The following is a 22,349-nucleotide window of genomic DNA, read 5'->3' on the forward strand; positions in this document are numbered from 1 at the left end:
GCCTCCGGTCATATTCACGTAGTGCCTAGGCAAAGCCATGCGCATATCACTTCACCATCACCATCACCAAGCCTTCGTGCCGATGAAACTCTCCCTCGACAATTTGCTGGATCAAGAGTTCGAGGTTTGTCATCGAGCTGAACGTGTGCAAAACTCGGAGGTGTCGTATGTTTGGTACTTGATCAGTCGGAACGAGGAGAAGTTCGACTACATCAACCGCGTTGTCAAACGCTTCCGCTTTCGGTCTACAAGGGTACGTGGACACACTCTCCCCCTCTCATTGCTCTGCATCTCCTTGATAGATCTTGCGCGAGTGTAGGAAATTTTTGAAATTGCATGCTACGTTCCCCAACAGTATGTTGTCATTACGGTTCGACCAATAAAGATCTTCGTAGAATATGTAGGAGACAATATGAGAATCCAGGTTCCGCTACTGGTTATTGATCGGAGATGTGTCTCGGTCATGACTACATAGTTCTCGAACCTGTAGGGTCCGCACACCTAACTTTCAATGACGATTTTGTATTATATGAGTTATGTGATTTGGTGACCAAATGTTGTTTGGAGTCCCGAATGAGATCACGGGCATGACGAGGAGTCTCGAAATGGTCGATAGGTAAAGATTCATATATAGGACGATAGTATTCGGACACCGGAAGTGTTTGGGGGTACCGGGTACGTATCGGGTCACCGGAAGGGGTTCCGGGCAACCCCGGGCAAGCTATATGGGCTTAATGGGCCAAGAGGGGAAACACACCAGCCACTAAGGGGCTGGTGCACCCCCCATATGGGCTGGCCAAATTGGAGAAGGAAATGAAAAAGGGAATAGGATTCCCCCTTCCCCCTCTTCCCTTCTTACTCCGAATAAGAATAGGAAAGTTGGGATGCCGAATTGGGAGGACCCCAAGTAGGATTCCTCCTACTTGGGGCGCCCCATTGGTTGCCTCTCCTCCCCTCCAACCCATATATATATGTGGGGGGCACCGCTAGAACACACAACAAACATTGTTAGCCGTGTGCGGCGCCCCCTTCCATAGTTTACGCCTCCGGTCATATTCACGTAGTGCCTAGGCGAAGCCCTGCGCAGATCACTTCACCATCACCATCACCACGCTTTCATACTGACGAAACTCTCCCTCAACATTTTGCTAGATCAAGAGTTCGAGGGACATCATCGAGCTGAACGTGTGCAGAACTCGGAGGTGCCGTACGTTCGGTACTTGATCGGTCGGAACGAGGAGAAGTTCGACTACATCAACCGCATTGTCAAACGCTTCCACGTTCGGTCTTCAAGGGTACGTGGACACACTCTCCCCCTCTCGTTGCTATGCATCTCCTAGATAGATCTTGCGTGAGCGTAGAATTTGTTTGAAATTGCAAGCTACGTTCCCCAACAATATGTTGTCATAACGGTTCGACCAATAAAGATCTTCGTAGAATATGTAGGAGATAATATGAGAATCCAGGTTCCGCTATTGGTTATTGACTAGGGAGGTGTCTCAGTCATGACTACATAGTTCTCGAACCTGTAGGGTTCGCACACCTAACGTTCGATGATGATTTTGTATTATATGAGTTGTGTGATTTGGTGACCGAATGTTGTTTGGAGTCCCGGATGAGATCACTGACATGACGAGGTGTCTCGAAATGGTCGAGAGTTAAAGATTCATATATAGGACGGTAGTATTCAGACACCGGAAGTGTTCTGGGGGTACCGGGTATGTATCGGGTCACCGGAAGGGGTTCCGGGCAACAACCGGCAAGCTATATGGGCCTAATGGGCCAAGAGGGGAAACACACCAGCCACTAAGGGGCTGGTGCTCCCCCCATATGGGCTTGCCAAATTGGAGAAGGAAAGGAAAAAGGGGAATAGGATCCCCCCTTCCTCCTCTTCCCTTCTTACTCCGAATAGGAATAGGAAAGGGGGGAGGCCGAATTGGGAGGACCCCAAGTAGGATTCCTCCTACTTGGGGCGCCCCATTGGCTGCCTCCCCTCCCCTCCAACCCATATATATATATGTGGGGGGGCACCGCTAGAACACACAACAAACATTGTTAGCCGTGTGCAGTGCCCCATTCCACAGTTTACACCTCCGGTCATATTCACGTAGTGCTTAGGCGAAGCCCTGTGCAGATCACTTCACCATCACCATCACCACGCCTTCGTGCCGACGAAACTCTCCCGCGACACTTTCTGGATCAAGAGTTCGAGGGACGTCATCGAGCTGAACGTGTGCAGAACTCGGAGGTGCCGTACGTTCGGTACTTGATCGGTCGAAACGAGGAGAAGTTCGACTACATCAACCGCGTTGTCAAACGCTTCCGCTTTCGGTCTACAAGGGTACATGGACACACTCCCCCCCTCTCGTTGCTATGCATCTCCTAGATAGATCTTGCATGAGCGTAGGAAATTTTTGAAATTGCATGCTACATTCCCCAACAGTATGTTATCATAACGGTTCGACCGATAAAGATCTTCCTAGAATATGTAGGAGACAATATGGGCATCCAGGTTCCGCTATTGGTTATTGACCGAAGAGATGTCTCGGTCATGTCTACATAGTTCTCGAACCCATAGGGTCCGCACGCTTAACGTTCGATGATGATTTTTTATTATATGAGTTATGTGATTTGCTGACCGAATGTTTTCTAGAGTCCCGGATTAGATCATGGACATGACGAGGAGTCTAGAAATGGTCGAGAGGTAAAGATTGATATGTAGGACGATAGTATTCAGACATGGAAGTGTTCCGGAGGGTACGGGTACATATCGGGTCATCGGAAGGGGTTCCGGGCACCTCCCGGCAAAGATATGGGCCTAATGGGCCAACAGGGGAAACATAGCAGCCAGCAGGGGTGTCGCGCCCCCATATGGGCTGGACCTGAGGGGAAGGAAAGAGAGGGGAGTGTAGGATCGAAAGTATGTCTAGAGGGGGGGGGTGATTAGACTACTTGACCAAATAAAAACTTAACCTTTTCCCAATTTTAGTTCTTGGCAGATTTTAGCTATTGTAGGACAAGTCAAGCAATCATCACGCAATTCAATCAAGCATGCAAAGAGTATATTGGCAGCGGAAAGTAAAGCATGCAACTTGCAAGAATGTAAAGGTAAGGGTTTGGAGAATTCAAATGCAATTGGAGACACGGATGTTTTTCCCGTGGTTCGGATAGGTGGTGCTATCCTACATCCATGTTGATGGAGACTTCAACCCATGAAGGGTAACGGTTGCGCGAGTCCACGGAGGGCTCCACCCACAAAGGGTAACGGTTGCGCGAGTCCACGGAGGGCTCCACCCACGAAGGGTCCACGAAGAAGCAACCACCCACGAAGGGTCCACGAAGAAGCAACCACCCACAAAGGGTCCACGAAGTAGCAACCTTGTCTATCCCACCATGGCCATCGCCCACGAAGGACTTGCCTCACTAGCGGTAGATCTTCATGAAGTAGGCGATCTCCTTGCCCTTACAAACTCCTTGGTTCAACTCCACAATCTTGTCGGAGGCTCCCAAGTGACACCTAGCCAATCTAGGAGACACCACTCTCCAAGAAGTAACAAATGGTGTGTAGGTAATGAACTCCTTGATCTTGTGCTTCAAATGATAGTCTCCCCAACACTCAACTCTCTCTCATAGGATTTGGATTTTGTGGAAAGAAGATTTAAGTGGAAAGCAACTTGGGGAAGGCTAGAGATCAAGATTCATATGGTAGGAATGGAATATCTTGGTCTCAACACATGAGTAGGTGGTTCTCTCTCAGAACATATGAGTTGGAATTGTGTATGTGTTCTGATGGCTCTCTCCACGAATGAAGAGGAGGTGGAGGGGTATATATAGCCTCCACACAAAATCCAACCATTACACACAGTTTTCCAATCTTGGTGGGACCGAATCAACAAACTCGGTCGGACCGAAAAGGTAAACCTAGTGACCGTTAGAGATTTTCGGTGGGACTGACATGCAACTCGGTAGGACCGATATGGTTAGGGTTCGGGCATAACGTAATCTTGGTGAGACCGATTACACAAACTCGGTGAGACCGATTTTGGTAATTAGCTAACCAGAGAGTTGGTCAGGAAAACTCGGTGGGACCGATTTGCTCTTTTGGTGAGACCGAAAAGTTACAAAAAGGAAACACTGAATTTACATTGCAATCTCGGTGGGACCGATTCGCTCTTTCGGTGAGACCAAAAAGTTACGAAAGGGAAACAGAGAGTTTGCAATCCCATCTCGGTGAGACCGAGATCCCTATCGGTAGAACCGAATTTCTAGGATTTGGCAGTGGCTTATGACAAGTGAAACTCGGTGGCGCCGGATAGAAAGAATAGGTATGACCGAGTTTGGCTTAGGGTTTGGGTCATATGTGGATATGGGAAAGTAGTTGAGGGTTTTGGAGCATATCACTAAGCACATGAAGCAAGAGGCTCATTAAGCAACACCTCATCCCTCCTTGATAGTATTGGATTTTCCTAAAGACTCAATGTGATCTTGGATCACTAAAATATAAAATGAAGAGTCTTGAGCTTTTGAGCTTGAGCCAATCCTTTGTCCTTAGCATTTTGAGGGTTCCACTTTCACATCCATGCCATGCCAATCATTAAGCTTTCCTGAAATAATCATCTTGGAATAGCATTAGCTCAATGAGCTATATGTTGTTATGAATTACCAAAACCACCTAGGGATAGTTGCACTTTCAATCGCCCCCTTTTTGGTAATTGATGACAACATATAGATCAAAGCTTCGACAAATGATAATAAGCATGAAATATATCGTCGCTTTGAGAAGTATGTGACAAGTAAGAGCTCCCCCTAAATTTGTGCATATTTAAAATTTGCTTTGGACTGCAAATGCACAAAGAGTTAGAGTCATGGGTTACTCTTCCATGTCACATACATCTTGGTGGAGCGCTTAAAATGATAAGAATGAAATACATGCACTCATCACCAAGAATAGTGAATGATCACATAAGATAGATAAGATAATAGCATTAAGCAAGCATTAAGTGTAGCTTATGATCAAACACATGATCATCAATGTCTCACGAGCAATGACATAGTATCTCAAGCACTCAAAAGCAAACAAAGTTCGAAAAACCACCAAATAAAGCAAGAGAGAAAAAAAGCAACACTCTCTCTCTCTCTCGAAGCCTATGATCTATACATTTTTCTCCCCCTTTGGCAACAAGTTACCAAAAAGTTCCTAGAAAATGCATAGTGCTAGATCGACACTCGGGCTTGATCTTCAGGTGGTGGTGGAGTCCAGAGCACTCCAAGGACGAAGCCTTCTGTAGACGTGGTTGGAGTTGAGGCTGAAGTAGATGCTGGAGCTGGTGGAACTGAAGCTGTAACTGGTGCAGAAATGGTGGCTCTGGTGTCAGCAACTGGCACTGCAGACGACCTCGGACCTCGTAGCACTCTGGCAAAGGCATCAGTTGTAGTCTTGCCTCTCCTCTCCTGCATGTCATCTTGGAGCTGCTCCACTGCAGTCTGAATCTCTGTCACCTTGACATCCAAGTCATAGAACTTTTGTTCCATGATTCTCTCTAGGTTTGCCTGGTTCTGAGTTAGGGTGGCTAGTCCTTGCTCAATCCGCAGGGTGGATGCAATCAAGTAACCAAGCTGCTCTTGTTTGGTTTTCAAGAAATACTCAGATGCCTCCTCTTGAGTTGGCATCTTGGCAGCTTTCTCCTTCCTTGCCTTCTCCTTCTTTGCTTGGGCTTGTGCAGACGATGGTTCATTCTCAGTCATAACAACTTGATTATATTCAAAATCTGGACGGATGGGCAGGTGTTCCTTGTCCAATAAGTATATGCCCGTGCCCATCTTGGAGCTGATGAGCTCCTGAATCTGTGGGGCATATCCACAGCTCCTCTTCTGGTCTGCTGCAGTCCTCTTGATAGTCTCTACTATGAGGCTCATGACCTTGAATTTCTAAGGTACATCAAATACATGAAGCAAATTGATTGCATGGCCTCTGATCATCTTGTGATCACCTGACTTGGGCAATAAGGTGTGCCTCAGTATCCAATTGATTGTTGGCAGCCCTGACAGAAGATAGTGCACTGAGCCAAACTTGAAAGTGTCAAGTGCTTCATTTGGAATTTCCTTGTACATGTTTGACATTGAGTTATGATCCATCTTCTTCTTGGCATATACATCCAAGTCATCTTCCTGCTCTTCTGGGGCATTAATCAGCTGAGCCCATTCAGCAACTGTAGATTGGTACCTCGTACCTTCAGACATCCATGTGATCCTACCATCTGGATAAAAATGTGTTGTGGAGTAGAACTGCATGATAAGCTCCTCATTCCACTTTGTGAGCTTCTGCCCAACAAAGTCCTCTACTCCACGTGCCTTGAAGCTGTCCTGCACTCAAGGGTAGTACTCTTTGTTTTCCTTGATGTATTCCCAGTCGACCCATCTCATATCACATACAATCGGCTTCTTGTCAAGCAAAACTGTCTCATAGAAGTCCTGCTGTTCCTTAGTGTGGAATCTGTAGTCAACAGCAGTCCTCCTTCTTGAAGCATACGGATCTGCTTCTCTCCACTTCCTCAGCCCTGAGTCTCTCCTGAGCTTCATATCCTCAGCCATAGGATGAGCATCGTTGTGGTTTGGGATCTTGGGCTTGAGTTTTCTGAGTACTTGCTCTTCATCATCTTCTTCTGTAGCTTCAGGCACTGGGGCCTTGTTCTTCTCAGCAGCTGGGATGCTTCTTGTATTCCTCTTTGGTTTTGGCTTTGGAGCTGGCTTGGCCTTGGAAGCAGCTGCCCCTGATCTTATGGCATCACCCATCAGCTTGGGTGCCTTAGGTGCTGGTGCAGCTACCTCTTCTTCTTCCTCTTCTTCCATGATGGAAGCCTTTCCAAGCACTCTGGCTACGGTCTTCTTGACCCTTTCCTTCCTTTTCTTGCCTTCAGCAGCAACTGGCTCTATGGGAGTGGACTTCTCAGGAATTTTGGTTGAAGCTCTGGCCTTTGGCATAGGCTGCCTACCTGCTGGCCTTTTGATTTTCATCCCTGGCTTTGTGCCTTGAGCTGAGCCATGTTCCTTCTCAAGCACTACTCTCTTTGAAGTTGCTTCCTCTTCTGCCACATAATCCTCATCATCTGATTCTGAGGTTCTCTTCTTCCTCTGTCTGGTGGCAGCTTTAGGCAGATTGCTAGGAGTACTTCTGCTGCCATCATCTGAAGAACTTGAGGGACTAGTGCCCTCACTCATCTGCACTTGCTCTTCTGACATGTTCTGGCTATCACTTTGGTCTGACATGATGAACAAGCTGACTGCTGACCCTGTGAATAGTTTATAGATGAGGTAGAATAGATGAGCATCACAAAATGCAGAGATTTTTGCAAAATAATGATTCAAAAACTTAGTTTTAGTTTCCCACTGAAATCATCTCGGATCTACCGATTTTCAAACTCGGTGATACCGAAGCAGTTTTGGAACCTAAACTAGTGAACTCGGTCAGACCGAGTCACAGTTCGGTGGCACCGAGACTGCTAGGGTTTCACAAAGTTCCAAAATCGGTCACACCGATTAGTAATTCTCACTCAGACCGAGTCTCACTTGTGCAATGGCATAAGCCAAATCGGTGGGACCGAGTTTTTCAACTCGGTGGGTCCGAGATGGTTTCGGCGGAAACCTAACCCTAAAATTTTTGAATCAAAACTAATCTACGAACGCATTGACTAGATAGGAGTGTTTCAATCGTGGCAAGAATCATGATGATCACAATGTGCTAAGAATCGGATTGGGGAATAGCACAAAGATCGAGTCCATACCCTAGTTTGGCGGAGACTCGCTACGGCGGCAACGGCGGGGTAGAATTCCGTTGACGGCGACGGAGACCAGCGACTGGAGGCGGCTGGCGGCGAGGAGACGATCCGGAGACCACGTTGGCAGAGCAGGCTATCGCACGGGCGAAGGGGTTCGGAGAAATTTTCAAATTTTTGCCCGTGACTATATATAGCCCGACCCTGTCGGTGTGACCAAGTGGAACGACTCGGTGGCACCGAGATGCAAAACTGTATACAGTTATTGCAACTCGTTGTGACCGAATGGTTCAAATCGGCTGCACCAAGATCGAAAACATAGATCAACTTAATGATCTCGGTAGGACCGAAAGTAGGGTATCGGTCAGACCGAGAATCATAAAGAGGTTTTGGAAGTTTAACTCTATGACGAATCGGGGACCCGAGCGCTCCTCACACAGAGTGGTTCGAATCTGACTTGATCAAATTTTGTGATGTAGCATGAATAGAGTTTGAGACGAGAAAAGCATAGATAGCTAGAGGAGGTTCTTAGGCATTCTTGTCCATCCACTTGGCAAAAGGAAATAAAACCAAACAATCAAAACAACAAGTGGATGTCCTCGAATGAGTAAAATATGCAATCAGCATGCTCACACAATGAGATGGCAAATGAAATATGTGACAAGGCATGCACAACCAATTCTAGCATCTATCAAGCAATTTGCGATGACAAGGTCATCTATATATGAGTATATTGACTTAGGAGTCAAGTGAGAACACTTGATCATAGGTCATACTCATCGTTTAAGCTCAAGTGGGGTTACCACTTTTACATAAAGCATTGTTGTGTTCACATATTTAGAGTTGCTTTAGCTCAAGTCTTAGAGTAAAGCTCCCCCTAGATGTGATATCCCCCCTTAGAGGGATGAACTAACCTCGGGTTTTGTCGATGATGACTTCATGTAGATGTTGAAGATGTGGATGCTCAATGTTGATGTAGATCACTTGGAGCTATCCATTTGAGTGAATTGCACTTTCAATACCTACATGGGTTAGTCCCACAAGGAACAAACAAGGATATCCATAGACATAGAGTGATGCACACACAAGATGATGTCCATGAAAACTTTTAGGTTACCTTGTCCCTTGTCTTACCAACAAGAGGGTTTGTGACTCCTTGAACTAGTGCAAGATGTGGAAGTTGATTGCACTTGTTCTTGCCAAAATGATAAGAGTAAAGTATGTTGGCGGAGTCACCCTCAAGAACTCTTTAGTTCTTCTTCTTTTGGATCCACACCATCTTGATGGGAATCCTTGGAGTTGTAGTCGTACTTGATGAAGTGGAACTTGAAGTAGTCTTGGGAATCCACTTGACTGAGGTCTTAGGAGCTTCTTCAAATGCATCAATTTCCTCTTGAAGCTTGTCCTTGCCTTTTTGCTTGTAGTCTTGTGGTGGAAGATCATCTTGAGCTTGTGTCCCCTTGAAAGAAGTATCATACTTCTCTTGTTGAGGAACAAACTTTGTCTTGGGGTATTGATCTTCTTCCCACTCAACTCCATTTGCATTGAACTTTCGTTCAAAACCAACACCTTGATTCTTCCGGTGCATTCCTTGCTTGCGCACAATTTCCTCGAATTGCTTACTCCCGGCAAGGCTTTTGTACACTCCTTTCTCTATAATTCCCTTCAATAAGCTATTTTCTTGCTCAAGTGTAACTTGTCTAAGAGAATCATTAGTGGAATCAAGAGAACTACTAGAAGCAACAATATTGGATTTAGCATGATCATTGTTACTGCTAGAGGAAGAATCTTTCTTGTTCTTGTTACTAGACTTGACTTGAGGCATGTAAGTGGATAAGAGTAAATGCTTGGCAATGTAAGAAGAACTTTTCTTGCGGAGATCATCATTGATTGCTTTTAAGAACTCATGCTCTTGCTCAAGATTGAGCTTTTCAAGGCGTAATTTCTCATGAGCTCTTAAAAGTTCTCGATGATCTTCGAAGATAGTTTCATGAGCTAACTTAAGAGTGTTTAGTTCTTTAGTTAGAGCCTCAATCTTCTCCTTATCATTGTCATTCGTTTTATCTTGATTAGCATGATTAATTGACGTTTCATCATAATATTCATCACTAGAGTTGTCAACAAGCAAATCATCACCTAACAAGTCATCTTCATCACTATTGAAATCAACATACTCGGGGTGTGTTACCTTAGGACCTTTGGCCATGAAGCATCTTCCAATTCCTTCATTTGGTGAGTCAAATATGTCGTAGGAGTTGGTTGACACAAGTGCTAGACCGGCAACACCTTCATCTTGAGTATCTTCGGAGTCGGAGTGATAACTTCTCTCGGAGTGGCTGTCGGAGCCGGATACCATTCACCAACATGAGCTTGATGTCTTCGTTTTGTGTAGCTCCTTGATGATTTTTCCTTCCTTTCTGAATCCTTACTTCTCCGTGAGTATCTTCGTTCATAACGATCATCTCTACTCCTTCTCTCTCTTGGTGGTGATTCTTTGCTTCTTCTTTTTGGAGAATCTTCTCTTCTCTTGTAGGAAGCCGTACACACATTGAAATAGTGTCCGGGTCTTCCACAACTGTAGCAGTTTCGCTCTCGACTAGAAGATCTTGTGTCATTGTAGGACCTTGACTTGAAGCTTCTATCTTTGCTTCTACTCTTGTAGAACTTGTTGAAGTTTTTCACCATTAAGCTCAATTCTTCATTGAAGTTTTGTTTCTCACTTGATGATGTAGGGGCTTCACATGAGGCTTTGTAGGCACCACTTGATTTGTTGTGAAGTTCCTCTTTATCCTTAAGTGACATCTCATGAGAAACAATTCTTCCAATCACCTCCGTTGGCTTGAGATCTTTGTAATTGGGCATCATTTGGATCAATGTGCACACGGTATCATATTTTCCATCCAAGGCTCTTAGAATCTTCTTGATGATGAATCTATCGGTCATCTCTTCACTTCCTAAGCCGGCAATCTCATTTGTGATGAGAGCAAGCCTAGAGTACATTTCAGCGACACCTTCACCATCCTTCATTTTGAACTTGTCAAGTTGACTTTGAAGCACATCCAACTTGGATTCCTTCACGGAGTCGGTACCTTCGTGCATATCAATCAAAGTGTCCCAAATTTCCTTTGCATTCTCAAGACGGCTGATTTTGTTGAATTCTTCGGGGCACAATCCGTTGAAGAGAATATCACAAGCTTGAGCATTGTATTGCAACATCTTCAACTCATCCGCGGTAGCTTCACGGTTTGGTTCTTTCCCATCAAAGAAGTCACCTTGCAAACCAACACACACAATAGCCCAAACGGCGGGGTTATGTCCAAGAATATGCATTTTCATTTTATGCTTCCAACTAGCAAAAATAGTACCATCAAAGTAAGGACCTCTACAGTGATAATTTCCCTCGCTAGACGCCATACTCTCCTAGGTTGTGAAACCAAGACTATGACCACCAAAAGCTATGGAGATCAAAGCAAATGGAGACCAAAACTCTGATACCACTTGTAGGATCGAAAGTATGTCTAGAGGGGGGTGATTAGACTACTTGACCAAATAAAAACTTAACCTTTTTCCAATTTTAGTTCTTGGCAGATTTTAGCTATTGTAGAACAAGTCAAGCAATCATCACACAATTCAAGCAAGCATGCAAAGAGTATATTGGCAGCGGAAAGTAAAGCATGCAACTTGCAAGAATGTAAAGGGAAGGGTTTGGAGAATTCAAACGCAATTGGAGACACGGATGTTTTTCCCGTGGTTCGGATAGGTGGTGCTATCCTACATCCACGTTGATGGAGACTTCAACCCACGAAGGGTAACGGTTGCGCGAGTCCACGAAGGGCTCCACCCACGAAGGGTAACGGTTGCGCGAGTCCACGGAGGGCTCCACCCACAAAGGGTTGCGCGAGTCCACGGAGGGCTCCACCCATGAAGGGTCCACGAAGAAGCAACCACCCACGAAGGGTCCACGAAGAAGCAACCACCCACAAAGGGTCCACGAAGTAGCAACCTTGTCTATCCCACCATGGCCATCGCCCACGAAGGACTTGCCTCACTAGCGGTAGATCTTCACGAAGTAGGCGATCTCCTTGCCCTGACAAACTCCTTGGTTCAACTCCACAATCTTGTCGGAGGCTCCCAAGTGACACCTAGCCAATCTAGGAGACACCACTCTCCAAGAAGTAACAAATGGTGTGTAGGTAATGAACTCCTTGCTCTTGTGCTTCAAATGATAGTCTCCCCAACACTCAACTCTCTCTCATAGGATTTGGATTTTGTGGAAAGAAGATTTGAGTGGAAAGCAACTTGGGGAAGGCTAGAGATCAAGATTCATATGGTAGGAATGGAATATCTTGGTCTCAACACATGAGTAGGTGGTTCTCTCTCAGAACATATGAGTTGGAATTGTGTATGTGTTCTGATGGCTCCGGGCACCTCTCGGCAAAGATATGGGCCTAATGGGCCAACAGGGGAAACATAGCAGCCAGCAGGGGTGTCGCGCCCCCATATGGGCTGGACCTGAGGGGAAGGAAAGAGAGGGGAGTGTAGGATCGAAAGTATGTCTAGAGGGGGGGGTGATTAGACTACTTGACCAAATAAAAACTTAACCTTTTCCCAATTTTAGTTCTTGGCAGATTTTAGCTATTGTAGGACAAGTCAAGCAATCATCACGCAATTCAATCAAGCATGCAAAGAGTATATTGGCAGCGGAAAGTAAAGCATGCAACTTGCAAGAATGTAAAGGTAAGGGTTTGGAGAATTCAAACGCAATTGGAGACACGGATGTTTTTCCCGTGCTTCGGATAGGTGGTGCTATCCTACATCCATGTTGATGGAGACTTCAACCCATGAAGGGTAACGGTTGCGCGAGTCCACGGAGGGCTCCACCCACAAAGGGTAACGGTTGCGCGAGTCCACGGAGGGCTCCACCCACGAAGGGTCCACGAAGAAGCAACCACCCACGAAGGGTCCACGAAGAAGCAACCACCCACAAAGGGTCCACGAAGTAGCAACCTTGTCTATCCCACCATGGCCATCGCCCACGAAGGACTTGCCTCACTAGCGGTAGATCTTCACGAAGTAGGCGATCTCCTTGCCCTTACAAACTCCTTGGTTCAACTCCACAATCTTGTCGGAGGCTCCCAAGTGACACCTAGCCAATCTAGGAGACACCACTCTCCAAGAAGTAACAAATGGTGTGTAGGTAATGAACTCCTTGATCTTGTGCTTCAAATGATAGTCTCCCCAACACTCAACTCTCTCTCATAGGATTTGGATTTTGTGGAAAGAAGATTTGAGTGGAAAGCAACTTGGGGAAGGCTAGAGATCAAGATTCATATGGTAGGAATGGAATATCTTGGTCTCAACACATGAGTAGGTGGTTCTCTCTCAGAACATATGAGTTGGAATTGTGTATGTGTTCTGATGGCTCTCTCCACGAATGAAGAGGAGGTGGAGGGGTATATATAGCCTCCACACAAAATCCAACCGTTACACACAGTTTTCCAATCTCGGTGGGACCGAATCAACAAACTCGGTCGGACCGAAAAGGTAAACCTAGTGACCGTTAGAGATTTTCGGTGGGACTGACATGCAACTCGGTAGGACCGATATGGTTAGGGTTTGGGCATAACGTAATCTCGGTGAGACCGATTACACAAACTCGGTGAGACCGATTTTGGTAATTAGCTAACCAGAGAGTTGGTCAGGCAAACTCGGTGGGACCGATTTGCTCTTTCGGTGAGACCGAAAAGTTACAAAAAGGAAACACTGAATTTACATTGCAATCTCGGTGGGACCGATTCGCTCTTTCGGTGAGACCGAAAAGTTACGAAAGGGAAACAGAGAGTTTGCAATCCCATCTCGGTGAGACCGAGATCCCTATCGGTAGAACCGAATTTCTAGGGTTTGGCAGTGGCTTATGACAAGTGAAACTCGGTGGCGCCGGATAGAAAGAATTGGTATGACCGAGTTTGGCTTAGGGTTTGGGTCATATGTGGATATGGGAAAGTAGTTGAGGGTTTTGGAGCATATCACTAAGCACATGAAGCAAGAGGCTCATTAAGCAACACCTCATCCCTCCTTGATAGTATTGGATTTTCCTAAAGACTCAATGTGATCTTGGATCACTAAAATATAAAATGAAGAGTCTTGAGCTTTTGAGCTTGAGCCAATCCTTTGTCCTTAGCATTTTGAGGGTTCCACTTTCACATCCATGCCATGCCAATCATTGAGCTTTCCTAAAATAATCATCTTGGAATAGCATTAGCTCAATGAGCTATATGTTGTTATGAATTACCAAAACCACCTAGGGATAGTTGCACTTTCAGGGAGAGAGAAGGAAGGGGAGGGATTCGGCCTCCCCCTTCCTTCCCTCCTCCCTCCTCCTTCCTTTCCCCTCCGAAAAACATGGTAAGGGGGGAGAATTGGACTAGGGCCCCAAGTAGGATTCCTCCTACTTGGGGTGCCCCAAGGCTGTCCCCCTCCCCCTCCCACCTATATATACATGGGGAGGGGGCGCCTAGAACACACACCAACAATTGTTAGCCGTGTGCAGCGCCCCCCTCCACAGTTTACACCTCCGGTCATATCTTCGTAGTGCTTAATTAGGCGAAGCCCTGCGCGGATCACTTCACCATCACCATCACCACGCCGTCGTGCTGACGGAACTCATATACTACCTCGACACTCTGCTGGATCAAGAGTTCGAGGGACGTCATCGAGCTGAAGGCGTGCAGAACTCGGAGGTGCCGTACGTTCGGTGCTTGACCGGTCGGAACGAGAAGAAGTTCGACTACATCAACCGCGTTGTCAAACGCTTCCGCTTTCGGTCTACGAGGGTACGTAGACACACTCTCCCCTCTCGTTTCTATGCATCTCCTAGATTGATCTTGCGTGAGCATAGGACTTTTTTTTGAAATTGCATGCTACGTTTCCCAACAATTAGACCATGGCGAACCTACAAACTTTGAAGAAGCTATGATGAGCCCAGATTCTGATAAATGGCTTGAGGCCATGAAATCTGAGATAGGATCCATGTATGAGAACACACTATGGACTTTGGTGGACTTGCCCGATGATCGTCAAGCCATTGAGAATAAATGGATCTTCAAGAAGAAGACAGACACTGATGGTAATGTTACTATCTACAAAGCTCGACTTGTCGAAAAGGTTTTCGAGAAGTTCAAGGGGTTGACTACGATGAGACTTTCTCACCCGTAGCGATGCTTAAGTCAGTCTGAATCATGTTAGCAATTGTCGCATTTTATAATTTTGAAATCTGGCAAATGGACATCAAAACTGCATTCCTTAATGGATTTCTTAAAGAAGAGTTGTATATGATGCAGCCAGAAGGTTTTTGTCGATCCAAAAGGTGCTAACAAAGTGTGCAAGCTCCAGCGATCCATCTATGGACTGGTGCAAGCATCTCGGAGTTGGAATATATGCTTTGATCAGGTGATCAAAGCATATGGTTTTATATAGACTTACGGTGAAGTCTATATTTACAAGAAAGTGAGTGGGAGCTTTGTAGCATTTCTGATATTATATGTCGATGACATATTCTTGATTGGAAATGATATAGAATTTCTGGATAGCATAAAAGGATACTTGAATAAGAATTTTTCAATGAAAGACCTATGTGAAGCTGCTTATATGTTGGGCATCAAGATCTATAGGGATAGATCAAGACACTTAATTTTTGAAGAAGTTCAAAATGGATCAGTCAAAGAAACGGTTCTTAGCTGTGTTACAAGGTGTGAAATTGAGTCAGACTCAAAGCCCGACTAATTCAGAAGATAGAGAGAAAATGGAAGTCATTCCCTATGCCTCAGACATAGGTTCTTTCATGTATGCTATGCTGTGTACCAGACCTGATGTGTGCCTTGCCATAAGTTTGGCAGGGAGATACCAAAGTAATCCAGGAGTGGATCACTAGATAGCGGTCAAGAACATCCTAAAGTACCTGAAAAGGACCAAGGATATGGTTCTCGTTTATGCAGGTGACGAAGAGCTCGTCGTAAATGGTTACGTCCATGCTAGCTTCGACACTGATCCGGATGACTCTAAGTCACAAACCAGATACGTGTTTATATTGAATGATGGAGCTGTCAGTTGGTGCAGTTCCAAGCATAGCATCATGGCGGGATCTACGTGTGAAGCGGAGTACATAGCTGCTCCGGAAGCAGCACATGAAGGAGTCTGGATGAAGGAGTTCATATCCAACCCGGGTGTAATACCCAGTGCATCAGGTCCAATGAAAATCTTTTGTGACAACACTGGAGTAATTATCTTAGCAAAGGAATCCAGGTTTCACAAGAGAACTAAACACATCATGAGACGCTTCAACTCCATTCGTGAAAAGGTCAAGGATGGAGACACAGAAATTTGCAAAATACATACGGATCGGAATATAGCAGACCCGTTGACTAAGCCTCTTCCATGATCAAAACATGATCAACACCAAGACTCCACGGGTTCTAGATTCATTACAATGTAATCTAGATTATTGACTCTAGTGCAAGTGGGAGACTGAAGGAAATAAGCCCTAGAGGCAATAATAAAGTTGTTATTTTATATTTTCTTATTCATGATAAAGGTTTATTATTCATGCTATAATTGTATTGATCGGAAACTTAGATACATGTGTGGATACATAAACAAATACCGTGTCCCTAGTGAGCCTCTACTAGACTAGCTCGTTGATTAAAGATGGTTAAGGTTTCCTAACCATAGACATGTGTTGTCACTTGATAACACGATCACATCATTAGCAGAATGATGTGATGGACAAGACCCATCCATTAGCTTAGCATATGGTCGTTCAGTTTCATGCTATTGCTTTCTTAATGTCAAATACATATTCCTTCGACTATGAGATCATGCAACTCCCGGATACCGGAGGAATACCTTGTGTGCTATCAAGCGTCACAACATAACTCGCTGATTATAAAGATGCTCTACAGGTATCTCCGAAGGTGTTTGTTCACTTGGCATGGATCGAGATTAGAATTTGTCACTCCGTGTATCGGAGAGGTATCTTTGGGCCCTCTCGGTAATTCACATCACAAGAAGCTTGCAAGCAAAGTGACTCAGGAGTTAGTTACGAGATTATGTATTACAGAATGAGTAAAGAGACTTGTCGGTAACGAGATTGAACCAGGTATGAAGATACTGACAATCGAATCTCGGGCAAAGTAACATACCGATAGACAAAGGGAATTAAGTATGTTGTCATAAGGTTCGACCGATAAAGATCTTCGTATAATATGTAGGAACCAATATGGGCATCCAGGTTCTGCTATTGGTTATTGACCGGAGAGGTGTCTCGATCATGTCTACATAGTTCTCAAATCCGTAAGGTCCGCACGCTTAATGTTCATTGACGATATAGTGTTATATGAGTTATGTGATATGGTGACTGAATGTTGTTCGGAATCCCGGATAAAATCACATACATGACGAGGAGCTCCGGAATGGTTCGGAGGTAAAGATTGATATATAGCAGTGTGCGGCGTCCCTCTCCACAGTTTCATCCCTCGGTCATATTTTCGGAGTGCTTAGGCGAAGCCCTACGGAGATAGCATCACCAGCACCGTCACCACGTTGTCGTGCTGCCGGAACTCATCTACTGCTTCGCCCGTCTTGCTGGATCAAGAAGGCGAGGACGTCACCAAGCTGAACGTGTATTGAACGCGGAGGTGTCGTACGTTCGGTACTTGATCGGTTGGATCGTGAAGAAGTTCGACTACATCAACCGCGTTAATAAATGCTTCCGCTTACGGTCTATGAGGATACATAGACACACTCTCCCCTCTCGTTGATATGCATCTCCATGGATAGTCTTGCGTGAGCGTAAGTTTTTTTTTGTTTTCCATGCAACGTTCCCAACACCGGCAGGGGTGGTGGAGCGGTGGCGAAGACAGGAGAGAAAAAAGGAAGAAGAGAAAAAAGGAAGAAGAGAAAATATGGAGGATGGAGGCGTGGGGTTCGGGAAGGGTTTTGGGTGGGCGGGGGTATTGGAGTTCTACATGTCTGGTGTCCGGACTCCCGTAAAGCTCCCTCACGCTTGTCTTCAGTTTGCACGAGGAAATGCATTCGGACCATGCTGCGGACCGATACATGCCCGTGTTGGATGGTTTTCACGATCCGGACAGCGCGGTCCAAACGGATGCGGTTGGTTTGTGGGTCCGCTTTGGAGATGCCCTAAAGTTGAAGCGGAGTAAACAGCGCAGTCCAGATAGATGCGTGCAGTTTGCAAGTCCGTCTTGAAGATGCCGTAAGGTTGAAGCGGAGTGGACAACGCGGTTCGGACGGATGCTTGCAGTTTGACGCGGAGTGTGATTGTTCTGTGGTAATTGATTCAGTTAAAGACCCGCAAGTTTTCCAATGGAACATAAGACATACAATTGTTGAATGCTCCCAGCTTGCTGAGCTCGAAGGTTTCCTCCGTCTGAGACGCGGATGCCCCTGATTTTATTTCATTCGGTGTTTCTAAATGATACTCTCATCCTTTGACGAATGAAATCATTACCCTGACAAAAAAAAGTGAGATGAAAAGCAAGAGCAATCGCTGTGCAGTGCTGTTGCAGTGTTAAGGAAAAAATTACTGCTCTGTTCCTCTGTTTCCTAGTCCCGCAGTTCAAATAGGCCTACAATCATTTTCCATTGTTCTGTTTCTCAGTTTTCTAATCCTGCATTTCAAACAAACCGTAGATTCCAAGTAAAGCAAATTTGTACTTTTTTGTTGCTGCTTGTCCGACGTTGTTTCAGCCCATGGACAACTCTGACAGAAATCTTCAGTGGTAAAAAAGCCATGCCAGATCCAAACTGCATTTTCATCAAACATCAAATTACTGCAAAAGCTCCCATTTCATCAAAATCAAATTATTACAAAAGCTCCCATTATATCAAATCTAGTGAAAGGTTGAATGTTAGAACATGATTTATGTTAGAGTACGTAATGGGGCTAATGGGCCTGGGCTAGCGGTATAGCCCTTTAGTCTTAGGATTAATTAGAGATAAGGATCGTTTGCTTAGGGGTCAAGTAAGTCTTGCTTGGTAGTCAAGTAAACCTCTCTATATAAAGAGAGGAGATGTATCAATCTAATCAAGTAAGAATTAAAAAGGAAATCCCTTCCCTCTTGTCCGGCCGTGGGCAAAAAGGCTCTCGGCTGGCCCTCTCGCACCCTTCTTCTAACAGCGCCATAACAATTTGATATCAACAACAGGGAAAGAGTACTTTAAATTCAAATGAAACTGTTATCACACATCTCAGGCACCATTCTCGTACTTGGCGAAGGGGGGATTTGTAGCTAAGTCAGAAGATTCTGCCCCATTCTCGCACCTTCCTAGCCCAGTCAGGAATAGGATTCATCTGGGCAATCTTTGCGTCCATGTTGGGATCAAAATAGATCCAGTCCTCCTTCAGAGTAAACATACCATCGACTTGAAACTCGTAGCGACTGATGATAGTTTGAATTAGGACATCTTGCCTTCCGGAAGCCATCTCTTGGAAATCATCGCAGCGTCCATTATATGTTCCAAAATATGGATGCACAATGTTTATCCCACTATGCTCACCAAAAAAGGTGCGTGGGGAATGCAGTGCCATACCAAAGGGTGTTGAGGATGATGTTGGAGACAGGATCCATGGGGCCATAGCAGTAGCCGCCCTTGATGAGGCTGCAGTGGTGAAGCTTGCGCAGGCCATCCCTAGGCAGCAGCGCGAGTGCCTCTAGGTAGAAACCATGGATCCTGCCGAGGAGCAGCAGCTTCAGAGTCTGTGTGTGTCTGAATGTTCCATCCATACCCGGCCTCCACTCAACAGATTCTGTGTTCCTGGGTGTCAGCTCGCCCCTCTTTCTCTTCTTCTTTCTATCGGCACCAAGATCAATCGAGGCCCTGAGCGGCTTGGCAAGGGGCTTGACAGCTGCAGAGGGTAAGCAGCAGTGTGCCCCAAGAATCTTGGACACCTTGACCGTCCGAGACATCAATGACAGCGAGACGCCCACCAGGACTGCTGGTTTGGGATGCCTCGCGGACAGGGCAGCACACTCCAGGGCTATTTTGGTGGTAGGCGACATGATATTGAACACGGGCTCCTCGGGGCTCCTGTTACGGTCTTGCTCGAGGAGACCTACAGCGGCGAGCAGGTCGCCTCCGGCCAGGCGCAGGTAGCGCAGTGCCTCTGTTTTCTCCAAGTAGCGGTACTGGAAGCAAAGGAAGGTGACAAGACCCTCCAGCGACCGCCGTGCCACGGTCATGGAGTCGACCGTCCCTGGGTACAGCGGTATATGAAAGATTAGTTCATCTTTTGTGTTGGTCCTCACCTTAGAGATGATTTCCTCTTCCTCCTTAATTTTGTCCTCGGGGCTTGGCGTGTAGGAGATGGTGTTGGATGATGTTGGAGACCGGGTCAAGGAAACCGAAGCAAACGCCGGCCTTGAGCAGGCGCGTGGTCAGCGAGGGTATCCTCTCCGCCGGCAGCCGTTCGAGCGCCGACTCGTAGAAACCGTGGATGCGATCGAGCAAGATGCATATGTCCTGCCTAACGCTCTTGTGCGTAGCGAGATCAGGACAATCTTCGCCGATGCGGCGGAGAGGCTTGCCATGCATGTCGGCAGACGCACTTGCTCTTTCTCTCCGGCCTGCGGCGAGGGGGGGGGGGGGGGGGGGGGGGGGGGTGGTGCACGGTTAACTACTACTCTCTATATTCCACAAGTTTTTTTTAAGAAATTATTCCACAAGTTTTTTTTGAGACAATTTACGAAGCTTTGTTACGTCGTCACCAGTTGAACTGGGACGAAAGAGAGGTTCCCGGGATGGCCTAACCACACACGGCAGCCCATCCCTAAATTCAAAGCATGCTTCGCTAAATTGTGAGCCTCCACATTGAAGCTCCTAAACTCATGAACAAAGTTGCAAGAAATAAAAGTAGTAGAATAATCTATGATTTCATGCACAATCGCTGCATACTCCGCTCCATTCTTCTGCATGATACTATCAATTACCTCCTTGCAATATGAGGCCACGAGGATAGACTGAAGTTGAAGATCCTCGGACAGCGCCAAAGCCTCCCTCACGGCCAACGCTTCCAAGGTAGCAGGGTTGGTAATCGCTCTGAAGCCCAGCGAAGAAGCTCCCAAGAACGTACCTTCCTCATCTCTGGCTATAGCTGCAATGGTTCCAACCCCTCGCCTCTCTGCAACTGCTGCATCCACATTGAACTTCGACATATTGTGCGGGGGCTTCAACCAGTGTTTCGGACGTTGTGGCTGGTCGGTAATTCTCGTCGGCACAATGTTGGTCTGTATCTGGAAGTCGGCAATGTATCGCTGTATGAAGAGGTGTGTTGATAAGGGGGATTGGTATAAATCATCATAAACTGCTTTCCTATTTGCACTCCAGACTGTCCACAATGTAGTTGCCATCTTCATAAATTACTCTGGATTAAGTACTTCATTCAGGGAAAATAACCACTCGTGTGGGTCCTCGGTGGTATGTTGACACATCTTCTCAACTAGCTCACCATCCGAGAGCGCCCACACACAACGGGCGTTTGTGCAATCAAGCATCATGTGTCTCCATAAGTCCATGGCGCCACACAGCTTGCAGGCGGCCGAGTCCCCGATGTGTCTGTGAACAAGCACGTCAGCTGTCGGGATAGAGCTTCTTGCAAGTCGCCAAAGGAAAAATTTAATCTTTGGTGGAAGTTTGACCTTCCATAGCGCCGACCAAGCATTGCTTTCAAGTCCAGCCCCCGATGTTCCTTCCTCCTCATCTATCCATGACTCTCTTACGATCTTGGTATGCATGATCAGTCTGTATGCTGATTTAACTGAGAAGAAACCTTTCCTCTCCCCGCTCCATGCCCAAAAATCACTAATATTTCTTGTACAGAGCGGTATACTGAGAACTGCCTCCGCATCGATAGGTAAAAAGACAGACCGGACAAGTGCTTCATTCCATGCGACAGTTGCTGTAGAGATCAGTTCAGACACCATGATCGGCGGCGATGGGATCCTCAAGGAAATAGGCCTCATCATGCCCTGTCTTGGTAACCAATTATGGCTCCATACGCGTGTAGATTGTCCATTACCAATTTTGCGGATTATCCCCAATCTTAGCATATCCCGACTATCCAGGACCGCCCTCCAGATCTGAGACGGCCTCCCACCAAGTTCTGCATTCAGCAATGTGGTTTCCGGGAAGTAAGCTGCTTTCAGAATTCTCGCACTAAGAGAAGCAGGCTCAGTAAGTACTCTCCAGGCTTGTCGGCAAGAAAAGCAAGGTTGAAAATCTCCATATCACGGAATCCCAGACCGCCCAAGTGTTTTGGTCTCGTCATGATATTCCAGGCCACCCAGCTAGGCTTCCTCTTGCCCGCTTTGCTTCCCCACCAGAACTGGCGAATAATAGATGTGATGTTCTCACATAGACCATGGGGAAGCCTAAAACAAGCCATAGAGTAGACCGGCAAAGCTTGGGCCACCGCCTTTATGAGTACCTCCTTGCCCGCGGCTGATAACAATTTTTCCATCCAGCCTTTCACCTTCTCCTAGACTCTGTCTCGAAGATATCTGA

The 22,349-nt window shown here is 46.1% G+C and overlaps 1 pseudogene; it reads right to left on the reverse strand.

The window, feature by feature from the left end:
• Window positions 1-18,912: 18,912 nt before the first annotated feature.
• Window positions 18,913-20,381, reverse strand: LOC147978879 (uncharacterized; annotated as a pseudogene).
• Between the last annotated feature and the right edge of the window lie 1,968 nt (window positions 20,382-22,349).

Source organism: Triticum urartu, chromosome 3A (assembly GCF_056163025.1).
Source record: "Triticum urartu cultivar PI428250 chromosome 3A, HENAU_Tu73, whole genome shotgun sequence".
NCBI lineage: Eukaryota > Viridiplantae > Streptophyta > Magnoliopsida > Poales > Poaceae > Triticum > Triticum urartu.